The sequence below is a fragment of the Myxine glutinosa genome, chromosome 8 (genome assembly GCF_964187855.1).
Source record: "Myxine glutinosa chromosome 8, kmMyxGlut1.1, whole genome shotgun sequence".
Taxonomy (NCBI): domain Eukaryota; kingdom Metazoa; phylum Chordata; class Myxini; order Myxiniformes; family Myxinidae; genus Myxine; species Myxine glutinosa.
In genome coordinates, this window is record NC_136268.1 from 47134746 (window position 1) to 47160380 (window position 25635).

At 47.3% G+C, this 25635-nt stretch overlaps 1 protein-coding gene across 3 annotated transcripts in view; it reads right to left on the reverse strand.

Moving 5' to 3' along the window:
• The window catches only part of ZBTB38 (zinc finger and BTB domain containing 38), a 108810-nt gene that overhangs the window by 77239 nt on the left and 5936 nt on the right, over window positions 1-25635 (reverse strand). The window contains exons 1-2 of one of the 3 annotated variants that reach the window (XM_068124400.2): window positions 13705-13738; window positions 8598-8687 (exon numbers count right to left, since the gene is read on the reverse strand). The exons of 1 other annotated variant lie outside the window; for it this stretch is intronic. The gene's annotated coding sequence lies outside the window, so the exon portion shown is untranslated. Of the gene's footprint in view, window positions 1-8597; window positions 8688-13704; window positions 13790-25635 lie in introns of those variants that run through there. One more of the 3 variants, XM_068124399.2, reaches the window with a different exon arrangement.

The following is a 25635-nucleotide window of genomic DNA, read 5'->3' on the forward strand; positions in this document are numbered from 1 at the left end:
GTTTCTCAGCAACACAATATGTAATCATATAGTGGATTTTCCGAATCAAATTTGTTGGCAAGACTTGTTAATGTGCAATACCTAAAAGGCTTAGCATGACAGATTCCAGGATGTCACTTTATATGAGGTCTAGGCTCGTGGATGAGCAGAAATACAGCAGATGCAGGGTTATCATACTGTCATAGCGGGGAGGGGTGGAACAGGCAGACTCAGGATAAGCAGTGGGATTAACAAATAGGAAACAAGGTTGAGAGGGCCACAGGCAAGAGGGGTGTGTGAGGGGTGGGTGAGTTAACAAGGGTTGGGATAGACGACGGCATAAGATGGCGGTGTTCTGCCATTTTGAAGCTCTGCCCTTGAAGAAAGCGTGAATGGACTGCCTCAGGGAGGTGGTCCCACGTGAGAAAGAAAACAGGAACAAAGGAGTGGAAGTGAGCAGTAGACCTAGATTTTGAAAAGCTAATCAAAATGAGGTTACAAAAAGAATTAAAAGGATCTCACGTTTAATCAGTAACCCTTACACCAAATCCATTGAAACATGCATGGAAAATTAAGCCACTCGCCCCTATTTTATTCCAATAAATGAAAAGTTTAAATTACGCCACAGTGTCCCTTTGAAAGTCTCAGCATGTTCTGTGATGGAATTCTGCTGCTGCCAGTAACAGGATCACCGTTTTGGTAGATTAGGTATTTCGAAATAACAGGATGGCTTCGAGGTGTGCACACTCACCTCTCAGCTGTCCAGCCTGGGTTTGAATCCTGACCCAGCTATAAACTGTTATCCTGGTGTTTCACAGGCAGGGCGATTCATAAATGTGTGTGCCATCCTTCGGATGGATGTTAAACTGGGCATCCTGTCTGCTGGCATTAGTTGGTGATCCCACGGAGCGATCCTTCATGAGATGCAGGTGAGCTATCGCTGGCACCAATGCCAAATTCAAAATTCCTGCCCAAGGTTTAGTCTAACGTCAGGCCTGGCCAGCCGGTTCGTGAAAGACTTGGGCTGTGCTTCCCTCGGCCAACCCCACAACAACGCGGGATTAATTGTGGCCATTAAAGAAAAAGAAGAGGTACGTCCAACTATCAAAACGAAGGTCAAACTACTCAAATGGGCCAAAAAGCTTCCAGCGTGCTTGCCTATAAGGCGGGGCGGCAAAGTAGAACAGTAGAACACATCCAGGTTGATGAGGAATATGTTCCCCTCCGCTTAAGTTCCTCCGTTACATTAAGCTTCGACAATGACAAAAAAAAACAAAAAGAAAACATTGGATTCAAATATCGAGAACCAATTTACCGTAAAGCAAGTGCCATCGGTGTGAGTAAGCTCGTACCTCGCCACAAAATCGAGGTGAAAATAACAACTCTGGATAATTATTTTGTGGACAAAGACTCAAGCGCAGGTAATCAGACAAGGCAGAACAAAAGGCGATAGGCATACAGTGCGCAATAGCGGCGATGTGACATTTTATTTGAACACCAACCAAGCTAGGAATTAAAAACAGCTCATTCGGCGTAGCTCGTAGCTATAGGATTTCATCCTACATATTTGGTGAGAGACACATTTCAAAATGTGAAGATGACGTTCATGCAAATGTATGATTGTGTTACGCACACACTCAGGCAGCATATTGTGTGTAAAGTGAAAGATCAAAACAGGCAGACAAACGGACAGACCACCAAAGGTGGATGGAAGTTGTTTTCAGCCCTGTCTGTCTGTCCGTTTGTCTGTCTGTTTGTGAACAAAATATCTCAATTGTGGACGGATTCGGACGAAATTTGGCAGAGATGTAGCGTATGTGACAACGACGAAATGATTAGATTTTGGTGAAGATCCGGATTCGGCTACTAGAAGTTTTTAAGTGATTCTTCACCATTGGGAGATATGGCCAAAAATGATACATAGCAGGATATCTCAAAAAGTTGTGGACGGATTTGGACGAAACTAGGTGGACCGGTTGGGTGTCTGACAAGGACGATTCGATTTTGATAAAGATCTCAATATAGATTCGGATATGAGGATTATTTAATTGCTTGTTATTCTTCACCATTGGGAGATGGGGTCAAAAACGGTACATAGCAGGACGAAACTTGTTGGACAGGTTGTTTGTGTGACAAGGAAGAATCGATTCAATTTCAGTGAAGATCTGGTCCAGCTAGTAAAATTTTAAAAGTGATTCTTCACCATTGAGCGATATGGCCAACCAGGCGGAGGTATGCTCTCTACTGAGTGCCGTTCTAAGTTTTCTTCTTTTTTTTTTTACCCACAATATAGATGAATTGTGAGGTCCTCGACAAGCCAAGAGACATACTTCCTTCAGAAATATAGCATCAGCCTTTCAGCCGGATGCATCGCCATCAAAGGTTACAACCAATGGCCCAAAACATGACGAAAAGGGTGAAACTTTGATTACAATTTTCTCGAAAAACAGCCAGGAGGCAAAATCAGTCTTTAATATAGATGTATATTTATGTATGTGTATGTATACGTATACGTATATGGCTATACGCATGCACACACACACACACACACACACACACACACACACACACACACACACACACACACACACACACACACACACACACACACACACACACACACACACACACACACACACACACACACACACACACACACACACACACACACCGTTAGGGATATTGGCAGGTTCTTCGGTGTGGTTGATTTTGTGTATTAATTATGTTGAAAAAAGTTGTTGGTCCTAATTCTATGGTTATTAATGAGTGTGAAAAAACACAGCATTCTTGATTTCAATACCTCAACCGTAACCCCTATAAAAAAATTAACTCACTCCCACAATATCCCTAACTTATTGCGAGTAGTGTATATATATATATTGTTGCGGATCCGGGGGTCGGCGCTCCCCTTACCAAGGGGGGGTTAATCCCCTTGTCTTTTAAACTGGCCGATCCCCCAGCCCTGGAAATTATAACGCTCCTTTGCGGTCGAGATTGGCCAGGGTGATTGGTCAAGATGGATTCCCAAATACCTGCGTGCCAATCTCTCCACAAAGCAGGGAGATAATTCGCGCTCGAACCACGGATGATAGAAATTGCTGAGCGGTTTCACAATCCGCGATTCGAGCCGTTAGCAAAAAGACTAACCCGATTCTGAGCGGTTCTAATCGTGCCACGTATATTCAATTGAGAAATCACTAAAATGATCGAATGGAGAGGAAACCAAAAGGTAGGAAGAACAGAGATTTAGTAATTACGTACAAAAACCCGAAGAGGAAACGAAAGAAGGGCATGTACAAGAAGAAGAGCAAAAGGACACAGGGCAAGCTTTTAGTCTTAATTAACACACCCAGGACAACACAAACAGACTTACACGAAAGGGGAATAGCAGGAAGGAAGGTCCAAGCAGATGGGCCAGCGTTGGCTCTGGCCCCGGTTCACGCTCTACTCTGGTCCACGCTCCCCTTCGGTCCACGCTCCGGTTCCGCGGCGAAACCCGGCAGGCAGCGTGGTTGGGATTGTCGGCGCGAGTGGACCCTTCCATGCGGGGTGGTTCATATACCGGGGAGGAATTGCGTCCTTGAATCGGAGGAATCGTGACGCGTGCCTCGTGACTCTCCAATGGTGCCACTCTCCCCGGCAGACTCTCAGACTCGGCGGGCTCAGACTCGGCAGACTCCAACTCCAACCGACTCGTCTCTGGCTTGCTCCCCAACTTCTGTAAGTAGTCCCACGCGAGCGCTTATATTACGCGCTCCCGTATCAAGCCGCGTGCTTTTAGGACACACCCACCGGCGAGCTCGTCTCGGCCCTGGTTGGTCGCGAGGGCTCACCGACTCCTCCCTTGGTGACACGTTGACGGGGCCACGCCTTTGTCCTCGACGCTCCGCCCTTCTTCTCCAGCTTGACCGCATGGTTAATGGCGTCTTGAGCCAGGCAGCGAATGCTACTGGCAAGCAAGGGAACACAATTTGGAGGGAGGCCAAGCTGCAAAATGAACGGGATTGAAAAGGGGCCTAGGTTATTTGATTAATGCAACGCAGAGTCAAACTATTGGAAACAGCCTTACCTGAAACACATACTAATGAAATAACTGAAGAAGTTCCTATGGTGCCCTACGTGTTGCAATATGGACTAACTAGGGTGCGACCTTTGACCTTTACCAAATGGGAATATTTACAGGGAGTTATTTACAAGGGATTATTATTTACAAGTGACGGTTCTGAAAACAGTAACAATATATCCATATATATATATTGTTGTTGTGTTTTTTTGTTTTTTTATTCAGCATCTCCATCGGGAAGGAGAAAAGAATCTTATTCAGCATCTCCATCGGGAAGGATTTTGTCCGGTAAGCAATAAATACATGAAGGCAGCCAGCCTTACAGCTTATGAACAGAGCAATCACAAGCTCAAAGTCGGACCAGACTGTCCCAACCACAAAAAGGTCAGCACGTACTCATATGAAAAGTTTCGATGCTACCACACACGCACCTGGCAGTCAGGCGGTTTAACAGTTAGGTGTTATTGGAACATTGAGAAGTAAATGAGAAAGTAAAACACAAGGCAGAACAGATGTAAAATTGCTTAGTCAATTTTAATATCTAGAATAGTTAACACAAAATATGGCCCAGATATAAAGAGCGACAAAATACTAAAGGTTGTACAATCACACATCCCACACCTCCCTCCTCTCTCTCCCTCCTCTCTCTCCCTCCCTCCTCTCCCTCCCTCCTCTCTCTCCCTCCTCTCTCTCCCTCCTCTCTCTCCCTCCTCTCTCTCCCTCCTCTCTCTCCCTCCTCCTCTCTCCCTCCTCCTCTCTCCCTCCTCCTCTCTCTCCCTCCTCTCCCTCCCTCCTCTCCCTCCTCCTCCCCCCCCCCCCCCATTTCAGTTGCATCACTCTTCAGATGCAGATGGCCATAGCCAATTGTTTCTGACATGGTTTTCCCAAAAGGGTAATATAGTTTGAACTCATCCAACACCACAGCAAGCATGGGGGAAGGGAACACATTTGCCAACAACACGGAGCAAAGGTTTCTTCAGAAGGCAAAGCCGGCTGTCCCGTCTGTAATCATGTGAAGGGGGAATCTTAAAAGTATCATATAAAGTGACAGTGAACGCGTGTTACGATTTCTCAATACGTTTGCTATCCTGTACAAGTGTTTATTCTTTAACTAAGTAGTGGATGGCAAGCTTCTCTCGTAAGCGAGAGGACCCGGGGTGGATTCCCAAGGTGTGGTGAAATCTTGAAAAGTTTCCAAATCCAAAATCTTCTGTTCACCTCGCAGAAGCAACACAGTTAGTGGATTGGCGGATAACACAAACAGGTTGGCGGCCTCTCTGTATTCAACGACCTCCTTTTTGGTCTTGCACCCTCTGACCTGTCTTGGCTTTGTGCCTCCCAGGTGTCTGCAGGACACACACCAGTCTGCCAGTAACCCTCTTGTTAAACTCCCAAAAGCCATGCCCACTGCTCACCATTTTTTTTTTTTGTATACAAGATCGAGGCTTGTGTAAGAGCTAACATCAATCACAAAAAAGAACAAAAAAAAAAAACGGACACACAAAACATACAAAAAAAGGAACAGGAGCCAAGATGGGGAGAGAGAGGGAAGCACACAAGTACAACAGCAGAGAACAGGGACAACGGAAGATCTGTGGGAGGGAGAGGGCTTGGGGGGAGGAGGCATGGGAAGGCAGAGGGTGTGGGGGGGTGGGAAAGCATAAAACACATGAACACTGCTGGAACTACCAGGAAAGAAAAAAGTCGGTATTTTTTTTTAAATGTGGATTTGGGGTGTTGTTCCAGAGGCAGGAGTAAAGAGGAATTAAGGAGTGAAGGTGAGCAGAGAGTCTTGATTTTGGCAATTTCACCAGAAGAGGGTAACTGGCAGATCTTGTGCGACCTGCAGGAATATTTTGGGGACAGAGCACAGATAGAGCTGGGGGGGCAAGGCCAGAGAGGAGTCGGTAGAAGACAGAAAGACCACCAACCTGCCTGTGGTGAGTGAGTGAACAGCCCTCGGAGTCAGCTTCATCGCGGAAGATTCCAATGATTCTGAAAGCTTTGGTTTCAACTGCGTGAAGACGAGCTAGGTGTGAGGCAGGAGCACCAGCCCAAAGGGGAGAACAGTATTCCATTGAGCTGAGGATGAAAGCCTTGTATGTGGTGAGGAGCTCAGGTGTTCCAAGGAAGGACCTCGCACGACGGAGGATGCCCAGTCGGCGACTGGCTTTGGAGGCCAGCTTGGAAGTGTGGTTTTCCCAGGAAAGATCATGGCAGATAGTGAGAGCCAAAAGCTTGAGTGACAGAACTTCTTGGAGAGGATTGTTCAGAAAGTAGATGGGAGGGTTGTCCAATCGGTCTTTTCGGAGAGACATAGTAAGTGTGAGATTTGTCAGGATTGAAAGACACGTTCCACTTGTTTGACCAGTCTGTAATTTTGTCCAGGTCTGCAGAGAGTGAGGAGGCTGCAGACTGCCAATCTGAGGGAAGAGGAATGGAGCAGCAGAGTGTGGAGTCATCAGCAAAGAGATACAGAGGATTTTCAAGAGAGTCAGAGAGATCATTGATGAAGACCAGAAAAAGCACAGGGCACAGAACACTGCTTGGGAAACTCCAGCCTGAACAAGAAGGGGAGATGAGAGAAACCCATTCAGGGCCACACGTTGACTACAACCAGAGAGGAAGTCCGCAAGCCATGCATGGAGATTTCCATGGATACCATAGGAGGAGAGTTTGGTGAGCAGAGCGGGTTGCCAGACCGTATTGAAGGCACGTGATCTGTCAAGGGAGACAGCTCTAATTTCCTGTTTGGCATTGAGGACCTCCAGCCATTGTTGAGACATCAGAAGCAGCATGTCCAGAGTAGAGTGACCTGGTCTGAAACCAAATTTATGATCAGAGATCAAGCCATTGGAGAAGAGGAAAGATTTCATATCCGAAGCAATGATGGATTGCATGACTTTGCTGATAATTGGGAGAAGGCTGATTAGTCTGTAGTTGCAAGGATCTGTTTTTGCACCTTTTTTGTGTAAAGCGGTAATGTTGGCCGATTTCCAAGCTGATGGCAGATGACCTTGAGCAAAAGAGAGGGTGAAGAGAACAGAGAGAGGGTGAGATAGAGTGGCAGAGCAGGAGTTTCGGAGCTCCACTCACCTCCACTCATTTGTTCTTTTCTCTCACTTGTGGACCCAACTTCCGCTGAGTCTGTCCAGTCCCATTCTTCGCTCCAAGGCTTCAAGCCAGCTGTACCCCACTACTTCAGGTCATCCCCATCCATATGCATGATCTCTTCTACCCCAATTAATCCCATTCTCAAGCACTCCCCTTTTCCAAGTTATCGTTAACGTCCCCCCCCCCCCCCCTCCCCCCTCCTTCCCTCACCTCTTTTAGTTTATTTGTTACCCCTTGGTTTGTTCCTTTTCTGTTTCATCCCTGCTTTCCCCTTCCTCTTTTTTTTCTGTGTTTCACATTCAGCTTGATCACCACCATGTGTCCTCCCCCCACCCCCCCCCCCCCCCACCTTGATCTCACTCTCACCTCTACTCTGTAATTAGTGTTTCCCCTTTGCATTTTAATCTCGCTCTTCCATGAGCCTCGACCATGTATCCGTAAAAAAAAATTTTAAGTTCAGTGCAGATAGCAAGGTGGTTGATCTTCTAAGATATCCCTAGACACCAGGCGACACTGCTTACTATCTGAGTGTGGATGCTGTCGGTAGCTACTCCTACATTTTGCACACACAGGCGTTCGCATGTCATATGTGAAGAGCTATCTTTGACTTTAATAAGAGCACCATTCACAAATGTCAGGCAAATACCTGGGTCCATTAATTTGTTTCAATTTGCACAAAGGTAGTATGACTCAAAGTACAAACATCAGCCATTTTGAGGGTACCATGGGCCTCGTTATAATCTACATGTGCAACATTACTTTCCTTAAATAAAAATAATCGTGGGTCAGGTTGTTGTATGCATGTATTACAATCGCTCCTGCTCAGTTGGCAGGATAGCTTAAGAGATACGAGTACTTGCCTTTGAGTTTTCTCGCCTGGGTTTGAATCTCGGCCCAGCTATAAACTGTCACGCTAGTATTTCGCATGCAGGGCGATCCATCAATGTGTGCGCAAATCTATCAATGTGTGCACCGTCCCTCGAATGCACATCAAGCCAAAGGATTTGTCTGCCAGCATTGGTCGTTGGTAGATGTTAAAAATCTCGTGTCAATCACGAGTACGTTACCTCCGGTGCCCTGAAGAAATTACAAACTCCTGTCACCTTCAGTCGAACGTCTGGCCTGGCCATGTGGCCATGTGGTTCATGTGGAAAGACTTGGGCAAAAAGCATTCCTGGTTGATCGCACAAGTTGGGATAATTGTGACCATTAATATAGTAGTACTAGATTATAACAGCTACAGCTTTGCACTGACCATATGCTGAACTCAAAATGGCCTCTATTTGCCATGTTTGAGACTTGCTACAATAATTGCTTGCAACACTCGACATCTGTACTCATCATTTTATCAAAAGACGAGAAGTAGAACGGCACTCGTTTCAACGCCAGGCTGAACAGTTTACGTTTTTTACCCCACTGATTTTTTGCCAGATATTCTTACCTGAACCAAAATCCAATCGCTTGTTCTTGTCACCTTACCGACTCACCCACCCAGTTTTGTTATAATCCATCCACAACTTTTTGAGATATCCTGGCCACAGACACACAGACCTCCGTCCACCTTTGGCAGGGGTGAAAGCATAACCTCCGTCCACCTTCGGTGGTGGAGGTAAAAATGCTCTTTTGAACCAGAATAGCACTACGTAGAGCGCATACCTCCGCTAGGCTGAACAGTTTGTTTTGTATCCCAATGACAGGCCGGATCTGGATTTGGACCTGAACCAAAATCTAATCGGCTTGTTCTTGTCACCTAACCAACTCATCCACCTAGTTTTGACATAACCCATCCATAATTTTTTGAAATGTCATGCTATGTGTCGTTTTTGGCTCCGTCTCTCAATGGTGAAGAATCACTTAGATAATAAAAAAATTAAAAAATAAAAACTCTGGGATCCAGATCTTCACCAAAATTGAATCAATTCATCCTCGTCACACACCCAGCCTGTCCACCAAGTTTCGTCCAAATGCGTCCAACTACCTTTTGAGATATCCTATTCAGAGACAAACAGACAGACGGACAAGGGTGAAAACATAACCTTCGGCCGTGGAGGCAATCAAACTTTTTTTCCTAGGCTGCTATATGATTAAATCCATTTGAATGGTAAAGGGTAACGTGTAATCAACTTGATGAAACAAAGCTTGCATTTAAAAAAAACGCCAACAAAAAACAAAGCCCATTTCTCTCTCCAATTTCAATGGTAAAGTGAAAAACAGACTCACGCTGATAAATCATATATGGAGAATGTACTTTCAACAATGTTCTGCTTGTAGACACAATTTCTGTTTATTAAACATGCCATTTTATTTTAAAATGAGACAACAGGTTAACAGTGCACCAGAGGTAACAATGCTGATAATGTGGCAAGCTGAATTTACCAAAAACTGCCAATATATTTGCAATTTTTTTCAAAGTCTGTGTGCAGATCCGAATTTAAATTTTTTTTAAATAACGACAAAAAGCACGGCCATTCTAACATTGCCTCCCCTTCGTACGACAGTAATTGGGTAAGTGCAAAGGTGGTCACAGTCCTCCCCCACCCCCCTCCAAGACACTCAAAGCCAAACGTATATACAGGACCTGCCATCTTGGCCGAACCTCAGATATGGTACAAAACAGGGCCGGATGGCTGTGGCCAAACGGGTAATCGTTCTTGTCGCAGTTTGCCCGAAATGGTAATATAGGCCAAAATGACCCAGTAGCAAAGCAAGCATAAAGCAAGGGAACACTCATTTGCCAACAACACAGAGCAAAGATTTCTTCAAACGACAAAGCTGTAATCATGAGAAAGAAGAAGTGTCTTAAGGTATCAACAAAATGTATTCTTTCTTGACAGTTGCGTCAGGCTCATTGATTATAATTTGCTAATCTGTTCTTTCATGTCCACAGTTATTCCTACCTTCTCGTAGTGTCAGCCGGGTAAAGTTTCACACAAAATCTTTCACGAATTGGCTGGCCTGGTTTGCCGTTCAAGCGAATAAAAAGGGGCAGTAATTTGGAGAAAATTTTTTCATGGTTCCGATATATCTCGCCTACTCTTCTCGCCTACTTTCGCCTACTATACCTTCGCCTATCTCACCTACTCTTCGTGAAGGACACCGTGGGATCGCCAATGTCCACAAACTAATGGTGGCAGATGGGACGCCCAGTTGAACATCCATCCGAAGGAAAGAACGCACCGATTCCTCACCATGCTATTTAAGACTCCAGGATGACAGTTTATAGCTGGATCGAGATTCAAACCCAGACTAGACAGCTTAGAGGTGAGCGTGCATACATCTAGACCCCAGGACGATAGTTTATAAGCTGGATCGAGATTCAAACCCAGACTAGACAGCTTAGAGGCGAGCGTGCATACATCTAGGCCCCAGGACGACAGTTTATATGCTGGATCGAGATTCAAACCCAGACTAGACAGCTTAGAGGCGAGCGTGCATACATCTAGACCCCAGGACGACAGTTTATATGCTGGATCGAGATTCAAACCCAGACTAGACAGCTTGGAGGCGAGCGTGCATACATCGAGACCCCAGGACGATAGTTTATAAGCTGGATCGAGATTCAAACCCAGACTAGACAGCTTAGAGGTGAGCATGCATACATCTAGGCCCCAGGACGATAGTTTATAAGCTGGATGGAGATTCAAACCCAGACTAGACAGCTTAGAGGTGAGCGTGCATACATCTAGACCCCAGGACGATAGTTTATAAGCTGGATGGAGATTCAAACCCAGACTAGACAGCTTAGAGGCGAGCGCGCATACATCTAGACCCCAGGACGATAGTTTATAAGCTGGATCGAGATTCAAACCCAGACTAGACAGCTTAGAGGCGAGCGTGCATACATCTAGGCCCCAGGACGACAGTTAATATGCTGGATGGAGATTCAAACCCAGACTAGACAGCTTAGAGGCGAGCGTGCATACATCTAGGCTCCAGGACGACAGTTAATATGCTGGATGGAGATTCAAACCCAGACTAGACAGCTTAGAGGCGAGCGTGCATACATCTAGGCCCCAGGACGACAGTTAATATGCTGGATGGAGATTCAAACCCAGACTAGACAGCTTAGAGGCGAGCGTGCATACATCTAGGCTCCAGGACGACAGTTTATATGCTGGATCGAGATTCAAACCCAGACAAGACAGCTTAGAGGCGAGCGTGCATACATCTAGGCCCCAGGACGACAGTTTATATGCTGGATCGAGATTCAAATCCAGACTAGACAGCTTAGAGGCGAGCGTGCATACATCTCGGCTATTCTGCTAGCTCAATTGTCAATCTATCTACAACACAATGTCAGTTTGTGTGTTTGTACAGATGGCTGTCCCTGTTCGTAAGTGTAGGTTTAAAGGCCAATCTTTTAACATGAATGTGTGATCACTATGGTCTATTTTTGAGGGGAAAAAACTCTAAAAACATTTTCCATAAAAGAGCAATTATGTATTGGAATTGTAGATGGTGGCTTACAAACCGAGCCTTAAGGGCGGTGTACAGCAACGTTTTTTTTTTTTAATAACAATAAATACAAGGCGCAGGGTGGTGAAATTCGCTGCAAGTGATGTGCAACACGCGCAGATTAAAACGAGTGTTCATTTACGTCTTATCTTTATGCCATCATTTACTTTACGTAAGATGTCTAATAAATAAAGACGATACAAGCCCACCTGACGCTCGTCCGAGGCTTCAGACTTTGGCATGCTCACCAGGCTGCACCGTCGAATAAACTGTGAACCCATCAACCCTTTCCACTAGTAGCATTATGAAACACAGGCATTGAAGACATCAGTGTTCTTGTACTACCTAGTAGTATAAGATGGTGAAGATATGTAGTGTATTTCTATGTTTAAGCTCTCTAATGTGGGTTAAAATTTGGACCATATTATAAACAGTTATTTTGGTGCTTCACAAGCAGGGCGTTGCATCACAAGCGTTAAGGTTGTTGGGGTTTGGGTTAGGGTTGTTAGGGTTGGGGTTGGGGTTACGGTTAGTGGTGCCGACCGAGGGACGGACTATATATATGAATGAATGATCGTTTTAAGGCCATTTTCCCGCTAGAGCGGGGGTTAGCCTTGCGGGCCCTATGACAATCATGGTTCCCTGTTTGAGGCAATATTTTTATGGCCGGATGCCCTTCCTGACGCCAACCCTTGGTCACGCTCTTACGATGTGCAGGGATACGGTGTACCTATTCTAAACCGGGGTACACACCGGGATCATTCATCCCAGCAAGCTGGTACTCAATTTGCCGACCTCGGAAGGATGACAGGCTGAGTCAACCCCCTGGCGTTAATTTCAGCGATCGATTGGGATTCGAACCCAGGATCCTAGGATCCTAAGCCGGCACCCTAACCGCTAAACCAACACCAGGCAACACGTGACTATAAGCTGTGGTTTTGACTGCTCGCATTAGCTGGGGAAATTTAAACATCACATGGTGCCTTTTGCAAAGGGTAGGTGAATTATCACCGGCACGCTGGCCAAATCTCAAATTCCTGTCCAAGTCACCTTGAGCCGAACGTCAGGGCCTGGCCAGCTGGTTTGGGAGACTTGGGCGAAACGTACATTCCAAGCACCACCAACCCAAACTTAATGGGAAAATGACGTAAAGAGTAGCGTACTTGTTCTGTAGATGAATTAAAAGGACATTCGTCAACAATGGTCACCGTGTTTTGAGGAATTTGGTCCCGGCCGGCATCACGTGAGCCAGTGATCCCGGCCGGCATCACGTGAGCCAGTGATCCCGGCCGGCATCACGTGAGCCAGTCATCCCGGCCGGCATCACGTGAGCCAGTGATCCCGGCCGGCATCACGTGAGCCAGTGATCCCGGCCGGCATCACGTGAGCCAGTGATCCCAACATCATGAGCAATGGTTTCAGATGAGAATGTCAAATATGTCAACAAAGTCAGACTTTGTCCAAATAGAATGTCTGGTGACAGATCAAAGGTCATAGGTTAGTTTACTATAGGCCTATTTACCTAACCTGCCTGTTACGTTAGGTAAACATACTAAACTGTCTTGTACACGGTTGTCCAGGCATACATTGTCAAATTATAGGAGAGTACCCCCACATAGGACGTATTTACTACCAGTACCAAAGGCTTTTAGTGGCTGGTACACCGAGTCATCCTCAACACCCGGTGCTGTTATAAGCGCAAAGCATGAAAAATAAAACGGAAAATCATTCCTGTCACAGAAAAGGCAAACGATGCGTCAGGAAACAGGAATCTGAGCGGATCCTGCTGTCAGCACTCTTGTCTTGAGAGAACGCGTGCGAACAGCACAGACGGCAAGTTTGATACAGCGAAAAAGAAACTTGAATGGAAAACGTGAAGATAAAGCGGCAAAATGTCGACAATTGGACAAACAACAGCTGTGGCATCCGGTCTGACGTCATTACTACAGCATCCCTATTTTAGGGGTTTAAACAACAAAAGAACATCTATTCATTGTCACGAACACACAAGAAGGCAAGTTTATGATTTCCGAGAACAACTATTCTCTTCTTTGTTACAGGAAAGAGTGCTGTTAGCGATTATTGCCGTGTACCTTAATTAAAGACGAAGGCCTTCCTCGGTAGCCACGCAGCCCAGCAAAGCCGGCGCCATTTTCTTTTAAAGGGGTAACGTATGCTGTGGGAGGAAAAACTCGGCGAACCGGATGTGCCTGCAAGCGTCTCGAAATTTTGCCTTTTTAGGGATTTTATTGTGTAAACATATTAAATTGCGCATTAGTATTTACTTTTACTAACATCGAAAGGGATCGAGGCATTATTCCGACGACCAACCTTATGTTCATGAAACAACATCACTCGCACTGCAGATACCGTCTGGTCCGCTTCCCTCATTTCTGAACATATTATTCAACGGAACATTCATTCACACCTTTCATGCGAGAATATATTAACGTTCGGATAACATGCTGGTTTGAATGTTCTGCGATGTAGACCCTTTTATCGAAAATGCTTTAAGCAGGCCGTCCACAAGCACATACTTCTCAAAGACACCACAATGACAATGGTATCAAAGGGCGAATGGCCGCCTTGGACTTGTAGTCCGTTGACGGTCGGCTTCGCCTTCTTTCCCATGGTTGTTAGTATAACCCTCTTCATTCATTTGGTTGAGAAAAATAAGTGTGCTAAAAATATAGGATTCCCAGATTAACTTTCAATTTTGAACATTAAAAATTAATTAATAAAATACGGGACATATATTTATAACATACGCAAATATAGCGATTCCGTCGCACCGCGGGGCGAAAGGGGGACTATGGTTTTCCCCTCCGTCCGTGTCCGTCCGTCCGTCCGTGCATGCGTGCGTGCGTAAGCGAAGGACCCCATTCGAATTTGGTGTGCAGGTGCAACCCACGTCAAAATCCAAGATGGCCGCCGCCATGTATGTCTGAACCTTGTGAGCGGAATATCTTCCTTCCGCTCACAAGGTAAAGTGATGTGAGTTGACAAAGTGGAAGACGCAAGGCGGCCATCTTGGATTTTGACGTGGCGACCCAATTTTCAATAGCGTTCTTCCTTATGCGTAGATACACCCATACACCAGATTAGAAGTTAGTAGTTCGTTTATTTGTCCCCCGTTGCACCGCAGAGCGAAAGGGGGACTATGGTTTTCCCCTCCGTCCGTGTGTGCGTCCGTCCGTGCGGCCGTCCGTGCGTGCGTGCATCCGTCTGTCCGTGCGTACGTGAAGGACCGAATTCTTATTTGGTGTGTGGGTGCAACCCACGTCAAAATCCAAGATGGCCACCGCCATGTATGTCTGAACCTTGTGAGCGGAATATCTTGAAAAATAAGCGAAGTACCAACTTCTAATCTGGTGTGTGGGTGTATCTAGGCATAAGGAAGAACGCTATTGAAAATTGGGTCGCCACGTCAAAATCCAAGATGGCCGCCACCATATATATATGTCTGAACCTTGTGAGCGAAATATCTTGAAAAATAAACGAACTACTAACTTCTAATCTGGTGGGTGGGTGTATCTATGCATAATGGAGAACGCTATTGAAAATTGGGTCGCCACGTCAAAATCCAAGATGGCCGCCTTGCGTCTTCCACTTTGGCAACTCACATCACTTCACCGATGGGGGACTGAGGCGTAACGCTTGTTTTCAAGATATTTCGCTCACAAGGTTGACACATATATGGTGGCGGCCATCTTGGATTTTGACGTGGGTTGCACCCAAACACCAAATTAGAATTCGGTCCTTCGCTTACGCATGCACGTACGCATGCACGTACGGACGGACGCACGGACGCACACACGGATGGAGGGGAAAACCATAGTCCCCCTTTCGCTCCGCGGTGTGACAGGGGACAACAAACTGTATTTACCTCTGCCACCGAGGATATGTTTTCACCCCTATTTGCCTGTCTGTTTGTCTGATTGCAAACAAGATATCTCAAAAAGTTGTAGATGCATTCAGATGGAATTTAGTTGACAGGTTGGGTGTTTGACAAGGAAGAATTAATTCGATTTTGGTGAAGATCTGAATGCAGATATAACCATTTTTTTTTTTTTTTAAGTGATTCTTCACCATTGAGAGATGGGGCCAAAAACAATGATATAGCATGATATTTCAAATGTTGTGGAGGACTTATGACAAAACTAGGTGGATGAGTTGGTAAGGTGACAAGAACAAGGCCATTAGCTTTTGGTTCAGGTCCGAATCCAGATCCGACCGAGCAGTGGGATACAAAACATAAACTGTTCAGCCTAGCGGAGGTATGCGCTCTCCGGAATGCCGGTTTAGTTATCCTTTTGTTTCTCTTATTTCCTAATATGTACGTACCTACTATAACCTCGCTTATTTGCTGAATATTCCCTGAGGCAAGATTTCTATTAATTAGAAATGTTGTCATATTTCTTTAAATGCCCTTACAAGGAACATCAACGTAGGAGCTGACACAATGGCTGCCAACCTATGGTTGTTTGTCCGCCTCTATCCTTTTGTTACGGATTCGTCACTTCCGTCTTTGTGGTTGTCATCCACTTGAAGCATTTTTAGTTTCATGTACTATTATTGTTACAGTTTGAGTGTGAAATGGAGATAACTGTCCTCAAAGGTAAAAATAATGTCTCAGAAGGAAAACGAGATGGGTGAGGGCGAAAACGGAAGAAGAAGAAGAGGCTCTACCAAATTCATAACAGTACCTACTATAACCTCGCTTATTTGCTGAATATTCCCTGAGGCAAGATTTCTATTAATTAGAAATGTTGTCATATTTCTTTAAATGCCCTTACAAGGAACAAGGAACATCAACGTGATTAACACCACAGTTACGGATGGCCGATTGCGAGACTTTACACTCCCGAGGCGAAAACTCAATGGCGGATTCAAACTCAACACAAAGTTAAACGCGCGGAATGGCAGACACAGCAAAGCTCCGCAGCCTTATCTATTAAAATCCAACACCCAGGAAAACTGCGTTCAGATATATACAGAAAATAATATAAGGATTTATTAATGAAAAGTAAAGACAGTGAAAAAGCCCGCGCCGGTAATACTAATAACTCTAATAAGCCTAAATTGGGATCCCACACACAACAGATACCAAACACGATACGAGGGAGATTATGAATACGAAAATAACACGTCTCGTCAGGTAAAGTGTAACGCGGAGCTCGGGCTTATCTGGCTCCTTTCGTCTTCTTGTAACACGGCCGCGCTCAACCGCCACCAGGCCTCGTCGGTTCAACGGCACACCCACACCACGAGCTCCCTTGCTCCAACGGTCCAACGCAGGGCTGCACAAAGCAAACGAACTCCACTCGACCAGGGCCAGGAAGGACTCCTTTGAACTCCACTCGACTCGACTCTCTGCGGGAGTGCTGGCAGCCAAGTGCCAACTGTTCACTGCTCTGTGCCAACTGCCGACTGCCTGCGACGAACGAACCTCGAACTGCAACGAACTGCTGCGAACTGCCGTGTGCTCTGTGTGTCCTGTGTGCCCTGTGTGCCACGAAATGGCGTCCGACCGTCGCTAATATTGGTGGCCGATGACGTCACATTGGCGCACTCCTCAGCCAATCATAGCCTCCCAACTCGCCGGCTCGCCCAGGTCCCGCCCTCTGCGGCATGCTACTCCTGACATCTCCCGTCCCCGACCCCGCGGTCCTTGTGTTATAACACGTGCCAGGCGAGGTTTGTAGGCCTTGGAGGTGTAAACGGTGGCGGTGTATTGTGGCGGTGTTTTTGGCCTGGTTTCCTGTCCGTTTATTCCGAAGTCATTGTCAGGGAAAGGAATTATTTAATGTTGCGCTAAGGACCTAACTAATGTTTATGTGGTTTGCAGTGCCATAATGGACAAAGGTTTGACTACTAGGTGAGACTCACAGGGGCGTTACCTTTAATCCCTCACTATTTAACACTCGAACCTCCAGGTAGGTCCACAATCATACATCTTCCCCCGACAAACGCCTAAACATCAAGAACTTATTACATGTAGAGTCCCTGTCACGACAGCCGAATACCTACCTATTCAGATCTACCTAGCTCTAGATGTTGCTCTACCAAATTCATAACACAGCCCCCCCCCCTGGAACCGTAGCTCCTGCAAGGTTCACCGCAGGCTCTACCATTCCAGCCTTAACACTTACTGTCACACACTTAATTAACCTATGAAATAAATCAGGAAGGGCTGTGGGAAGTGAGTCGGACTACCTACCTACACTTCCTTAACATGCTGAACTCCTTAACCATCATGCAAGTATGTACATTTTCTTCGTTGTTCCTGTGGAGGGAGGAAACAAACAACACACAACACTAACTTAACCACAAAACTTAACCATCTTTCCAAACTCAAAACTCTAACCTTTGTACATACCCCGGTCTACAGACCGCGTCCCCCGGTGGATGCCACAAGACTCAACCTTACCTGCGGGGCCATCCCCAATGCATCCCCCTAAATTTCCACGGGCCCTGTCCAGATGTTACAGGTGAGTGACACGGCTCGGTGGATTTCGCCCACATTCATGCAACACAGAACCCTTAACCACTCATTCTCATTCCATAGGTCATCAAGGCATTTCAAAAATCAACAAAGCACTTATTTCAATACACCCCCTGCAGGACCATGGCATTGATGTCATTCACGTGTGTGTGCATTCCTCAACTAGGCAGCGGGGAGGTACCGCACAAAAAGATGGTGGGGGCGCATCAGGCTGTGGTGCCCGCAGTCCCAAAAACAAGTCAACCGACTTACAAGTTCATTGCCCCCCCCCCCCCCCCCTTTACCTCTTGGCCCCGTGACAGCCCAACAGCCCCTTTTCGCCGTTACCTCGCCGGTGAGGGTCTCCACACACACCAGGCTCCTTTGCCTCCTGCTTTCGCGCAGCAACACGGGTCACCGGGGGACTTCCTCACCCCGCGGCGCCCAACCAGACCCTCCACCGACGAGCTCCAATTTCCAGTTACCACCGGCTGCCAGGGGTAATTGCCGCAGAGGGGGGCCCGCAGGCATCGCTCCTCAGAGCTTGCTCTGTACCTGCGGACACACACACCTTCCCCACCCACAAGACCCCAAAACACACTTCCTCCCCCGCTGCCATTCAATTCTCCACACAACTCAGCACAATTCAGTACAATTCCATAGATGGTGTAAAAGGTGTAACAAGGCTTGCCATGGCCTGCCACATGTGAAATCCCCCAGTTCACATTTAAACCATCACACATTTCCAAAAGCACATTTCCAAAAGCACAAGTATCGCCCCTCATTATCTCCAATAATCATCACTCACTCTCCAGGTTCCACTCTCACGACCACATCAAAACACCTAACCACAATACAAAAACATACGCCACCCACAAGACACTGTGGCTCCCATTCCATCCCCTCACCGGCCATGTCATCACTCTCACCCGCCTCCCAACTCCAATTTACATGTCCCCAATTTCCCAAAGCAAATCCTGAAGCCTGGGACAGTACTCCTCAAAACACTCACCTCAAGTGCAGGTAGTTTCCGGTTGGTCAGGTTCAAGAGTGTCATCCACCCTTACAATTCCCAAAATTTCACATGGGGCCTACCAAATACTTCCAAATTTCTCTTTTGTCCCCACTACACTGGCAGGTATGTGGATCCGCATCCAACGGTGATCATCGCTACACAACTACCTATGGCCACGACAGCTCTGCACCTCTACCGTGCAAGGGTCACCGGGACAAGGTGAGCAGTCAAAACGCCAACATGGCCCATGAGTGTCCATAAGGGTGCGACCCACCATCCATCCTTCGGCCCCCCTGCGAGGAACACAGCTGCAGCAGCCCCAGCTGGCCAATGTGGTGAGCACTTGCTGCCACAACACACACTACCGCACACACAACCTCGGCCCTGGGGGGCACGGTCGCAGTGCGTGGCATCCCTACAGCCACGTCCCCTGCACCTCCCCATCATCCCCCAGTCCGACTACAGAACTGCAGCCCCCCAGTGCTCACCCACACTTGACCACACCAAGGTCCAGTCAACAGCCATGCTCCACCAGGAGACCCACCCAGAAGACATGGTCCACACACCTCGGACACGCACAGCACCACGTTGACCCTCAGGCTACACAACTACATCCCCATCATCCCGCGTCCCAAATATCAGCACAGTTGCCCCCGCAACCAGTTGAAAGCTGTGTCTTGCTACCCTATTAATTTCATCACAGCCTCCAACACTTTGGTCTGCACACCTGCATCAATAATGGCGTCACTGTACAGTGTCCACCATGGCATTTCAAAATCCACCCTTAAATTTCCATCTAACCCACAGATTACCCATGCCAAACATTTGTCACCTTTTACTAACCTCACCAAAGAAGGATGCTTTGCCATACACATGCCAGCCGAGCATGGCCCATATGCTCGGCGCGTTACACATCTCCCGATTCACATCCCCATGGCTCTCTTCGCAACCCGAGAGTCCATAAATCACAACGGAGCATCTGTGGAAGGTCACTCACACCATCACGTTCCACAGATGCCCCAATGGTTGTCCGGCAGGCTATCTCCATCCCTGTCCATTCGGTTTGACCCGCGTCCATAGACCAACCACCATGCCAGGTCACCACATGCTGGTTGTCCCAGAGTCCCTGGAGGAGAGTGCCAGGCCGCATGCCCGGGTGGTCACCACATCAGTCCCAAGTTGGCCGTCCGCAGTGCCACCACCAAAGCGCGACCCACAACACCTCCCCCTAGTGGTCCTCAATATTTGCCATCCCAGGCTTGAGAAACCACCTCGGACCTCCCTGGAGGTCTTAACCCCCACCAGGGTCCGGTGACCCTGCCGGCCCGAGCCGCTGGCTCGGACGGCGCCCCGACGGACAAGGGACGCCACACTCCACCAGACCCCCCGTGGGACCCAGGTCGTACCTCGACACCCAAGGCTGGACCCCACGTCCAAATCTCGCCATCACAGCCCCCCCCCGCTGGCCGGCATACCCAAATTTTGAAAGGGGCAACTTTTGCCCGAGGCCATCACCCATGACCTCTCCATGTCCAAATCCCGCAGCCCGGGGACCAATCCCCACCATGGCTGCTCCAAATCAAGTTCCCATTGTAATTTTATTTTAAATTTTATTTTACAAATTTTCATTCCCACTGCCAAACCGCAGCTGCAGGGAACAACCTCTACCACCGGTTGTTCTGCCCCTCCCTGCAGTTGATCCAAATTCCCTACAGGGACCAAATCTCCAGAAGCTCTATCTCCCGATCCTCCAAGATCCAAATCCAGCCCGGAGCCAACACACTCCCCCAACTGGTTGTCCAATTTTGGAGCCTCTGTTTCCAAATAGCAGTGTACAGTGAGCGTCCCCTCGGTCATTCCAACCACCTCCTCGGACCAACTCACCTCATCACCCAGGCTCCTTTGGGCCTGAACAAGCTCTACCTCCATGGGACTGTCACAGGTCTCCAGCCGCTGGATCAAATCATCCTCATCCTCATCATTTCCACAAATCATTCCTGGCCCCGCCAGGCTTTGATCAATATCCCCAATAAATACCCGGTCCGGCTCTATCGCATGGACCCCCAAAAACTCTACCCCCTCTTGCTCCGCACCACCGCCCTGGTGCTGCACAATTCCAAATTCATCCCCCGGTTGGGGTGTTGTGACATCCACACGGTCCCGATAAACAACCAGGCCAGAATGTGGGAAACATTCCCCTTTCAATCCATTAATTTGGTCACTCATGTCCTTCAGTCCTTCCCTCCATTCCTTCCCCTGCGACTCCATTTTATTATCCATCCCTTCAATTTTATTTTCCAACCCATCAATTTTGTCATTCAATTCCCGACTGGCTCGCTCACTCTGTGCGTTCATATCTCCCATCTGCTTTCCCATTTTGTTTTCCAGCCCATCAATTTTAATACTCTGAGCATCCATTAATTCCTTTTAAAATTTCATTAAAGCCTGGTCGTCTCTAGGGGCCGTCCCACTTGTTCCCGACTCCCCGGTAGAGGAGGGGCATAAGTTGGTGCTCGGGACGAGGGAGGTTCCAAGGCTCACCTCTGCATCAAATTCCCCTATTTCCGGCTCACTCCCAACGCTGACGGAGGCCTCGCTACGCACCTCCATTTCGTCGACCTCCGAGCTCCGACATCCGCTTTTCGGAAGGTCGTTCCCCGCGCGCGTATTTATTTCAATTCCAAAAACACAATTTAAATTTGACGAAGACGCGATATCGCGCTCCGTATGCCCAATTGATTACTAAATTTCTCCGCCTCGCCTATAAAAATTTTGCGTTCGAACGTCGGGCGCAATGCACTCCCGACCGTGTCGATGTCTCGCCGCGGACAAAAAAAATTTGTCCGACGGGTTCAAATCCTACACTCCTGACACCACTTGTTACGCAACCGTGATTAACACCACAGTTACGGATGGCCGATTGCGAGACTTTACACTCCCGAGGCGAAAACTCAATGGCGGATTCAAACTCAACACAAAGTTAAACGCGCGGAATGGCAGACACAGCAAAGCTCCGCAGCCTTATCTATTAAAATCCAACACCCAGGAAAACTGCGTTCAGATATATACAGAAAATAATATAAGGATTTATTAATGAAAAGTAAAGACAGTGAAAAAGCCCGCGCCGGTAATACTAATAACTCTAATAAGCCTAAATTGGGATCCCACACACAACAGATACCAAACACGATACGAGGGAGATTATGAATACGAAAATAACACGTCTCGTCAGGTAAAGTGTAACGCGGAGCTCGGGCTTATCTGGCTCCTTTCGTCTTCTTGTAACACGGCCGCGCTCAACCGCCACCAGGCCTCGTCGGTTCAACGGCACACCCACACCACGAGCTCCCTTGCTCCAACGGTCCAACGCAGGGCTGCACAAAGCAAACGAACTCCACTCGACCAGGGCCAGGAAGGACTCCTTTGAACTCCACTCGACTCGACTCTCTGCGGGAGTGCTGGCAGCCAAGTGCCAACTGTTCACTGCTCTGTGCCAACTGCCGACTGCCTGCGACGAACGAACCTCGAACTGCAACGAACTGCTGCGAACTGCCGTGTGCTCTGTGTGTCCTGTGTGTCCTGTGTGCCCTGTGTGCCACGAAATGGCGTCCAACCGTCGCTAATATTGGTGGCCGATGACGTCACATTGGCGCACTCCTCAGCCAATCATAGCCTCCCAACTCGCCGGCTCGCCCAGGTCCCGCCCTCTGCGGCATGCTACTCCTGACATCTCCCGTCCCCGACCCCGCGGTCCTTGTGTTATAACACGTGCCAGGCGAGGTTTGTAGGCCTTGGAGGTGTAAACGGTGGCGGTGTATTGTGGCGGTGTTTTTGGCCTGGTTTCCTGTCCGTTTATTCCTAAGTCATTGTCAGGGAAAGGAATTATTTAATGTTGCGCTAAGGACCTAACTAATGTTTATGTGGTTTGCAGTGCCATAATGGACAAAGGTTTGACTACTAGGTGAGACTCACAGGGGCGTTACCTTTAATCCCTCACTATTTAACACTCGAACCTCCAGGTAGGTCCACAATCATACATCTTCCCCCGACAAACGCCTAAACATCAAGAACTTATTACATGTAGAGTCCCTGTCACGACAGCCGAATACCTACCTATTCAGATCTACCTAGCTCTAGATGTTGCTCAACCAAATTCATAACAGTACCTACTATAACCTCGCTTATTTGCTGAATATTCCCTGAGGCAAGATTTCTATTAATTAGAAATGTTGTCATATTTCTTTAAATGCCCTTACAAGGAACATCAACGTAGGAGCTGACACAATGGCTGCCAACCTATGGTTGTTTGTCCGCCTCTATCCTTTTGTTACGGATTCGTCACTTCCGTCTTTGTGGTTGTCATCCACTTGAAGCATTTTTAGTTTCATGTACTATTATTGTTACAGTTTGAGTGTGAAATGGAGATAACTGTCCTCAAAGGTAAAAATAATGTCTCAGAAGGAAAACGAGATGGGTGAGGGCGAAAACGGAAGAAGAAGAAGAGGCGGATCGAGTGAGCTCGGGAAAGGAAAGCCGATCTGCTTCGAGAAGTCGAGCGGACGCTGGTGGACATTGGTCATGAGCGAATATTGGTTTCCCCGGGAAAGGGATTCCTGTGGCAGTGTCGTTATTGCTGTGGCAAATAAACCTGCGTGACAGGTTTTGCTTTTGGTTCCGAAAGTGAATCATCGCTGGAGAGCAGGTACGCCTCCATTACCGGCCCGTCCGCCATTTCACCTCGCACCAGCCATTTCACCTCGCACCAGCCATTCGCCTGGTTCTCTTGTCGTGGAATTCGCTTGGGAACTCGCGGTTCTTCGCGGTTCTCCGCTTGGGAGCCGCTGATCATTCATGTCAGCATCATTCTCTGGTGAACTGAAGGTGTGAATTCCCAGTCGCCTTTTGGGTGAACTTTTACCGGACCGATGTCGGCCCGACATCTCACCAAGCGGCTCGTCTGCAGCGTCGACTGTTAGCCGTTCTGGGTTCAGGTCTCAGTACAACCTTTTCTTGTGATCACGAGAGCCAAGGGGATCGACTTTGGCCTGGTATCGTGACACAGTGACTTTGGGGGATGTTACCAATTGCTCACGTGGGAATACCGCGAGTTATTGATTCAGGAAATTGGTGGTACCATCATAGAAATTATATGGTGTTTGCTGTGCAAGTGAGGTTTTCTTGTACGTGCGTTACTTGTTATTATTGTGTGGTTTTAATGCAATACTTGGTTTTTGTTGCAACTGATTGGTGTGGTTTCACCATTGGTCATTGGCACACATTATGGCACATCTTTCTGCCGTGATTCCTTTCGGGGCTCGGAGGTACACCGTGGCCGGGGTTTGGGGAGGAGCCCGTAACACTTTTTAATGTTGTGTCAAGCAGGGAAGCAGCACGTACCATTTTTCAAGTATTTGGTATGACTCGGCTGGGATTTGAACTGCCAACCTCCCATACGCAGAGAAGATGCTCCAACTAACTAACCATTGCGCCACCGAGTCAGAAAGAAAGTTTGTAACATAAATGTCATTCTTCAAAATTTGTAACATAAATCATCTCTCAGACAATGGTCTGTGGTAAATGATATTGTCGCATCAGAGGGTTCACTAACGCAGACCGTCTGATCCAGCAGTCTAGTACCTCTGTATCTGGCCAAACTATAGTTACACAGGTCGCTGTGAGCAGACAGCACTCATCTTTCCTCTCCATGTCTCAATAGAGGGAGTCTGTTATAATTGGTTCACGAGTTATCAAGTGACCACTATATTCGTCATGTGTGTGTTTCTGTCTGTCCGCAGCATAACTACCCGATGACATCATCCGATCTTGATGAAACTTGGGTGGGAGGTTGATATCATGATCTAGTTGTGTCCTGCCTAGAGTGGGGGTATTGCGCCCATTGTGGGCGGAGCCACGCCCGAAAAAGATGTCTTTTTAGGGGATAATCGAGTTCAAGATACATCTTCTCCGAGGGGTTTGGTGGAATCTGACAGGGGTTTTGGTATTTGGTTAGGCCAATGTCATGTGTCTAGCCCCACGGAGCTCGATTTTTCATTTTTGTTTTTTTTCATTTCATTTTTCACCGAATTTTCGGTATTGTGTAGCTAACTAACCTCATAACTGATTATACATTATTTTCTATCTCATTTCAAGGTCAGTAACATTCGTTTTGACATTTCCAGGCCTGGCCTGTTTTGGTTATAGTCCATCCTTTGTCATTGAATACCGCTCGGTCGTGAACCATCGTCGTCTCCTGACTTGTTTCATGTTATAATATAATAAATGTTATAATTTCAGATATTCCGAAGGTCCTTCAATATGGTGGAACCGGTGGTCTTTCTCGCACGTGGGGAGTGAAAGGCGGGAAGATGCTTCTTATATATAAAATGGTTTATTAGAGAAATGACACGGGAAGTCAAGACAATGAATCTCAGACTAATCCAGGGCATAAGACAACAAATAAGGGGAAGGTACGACACAAACTTAATGTACAAAGAAACTAAAACCCCTATAGTGCCAATCTCACAC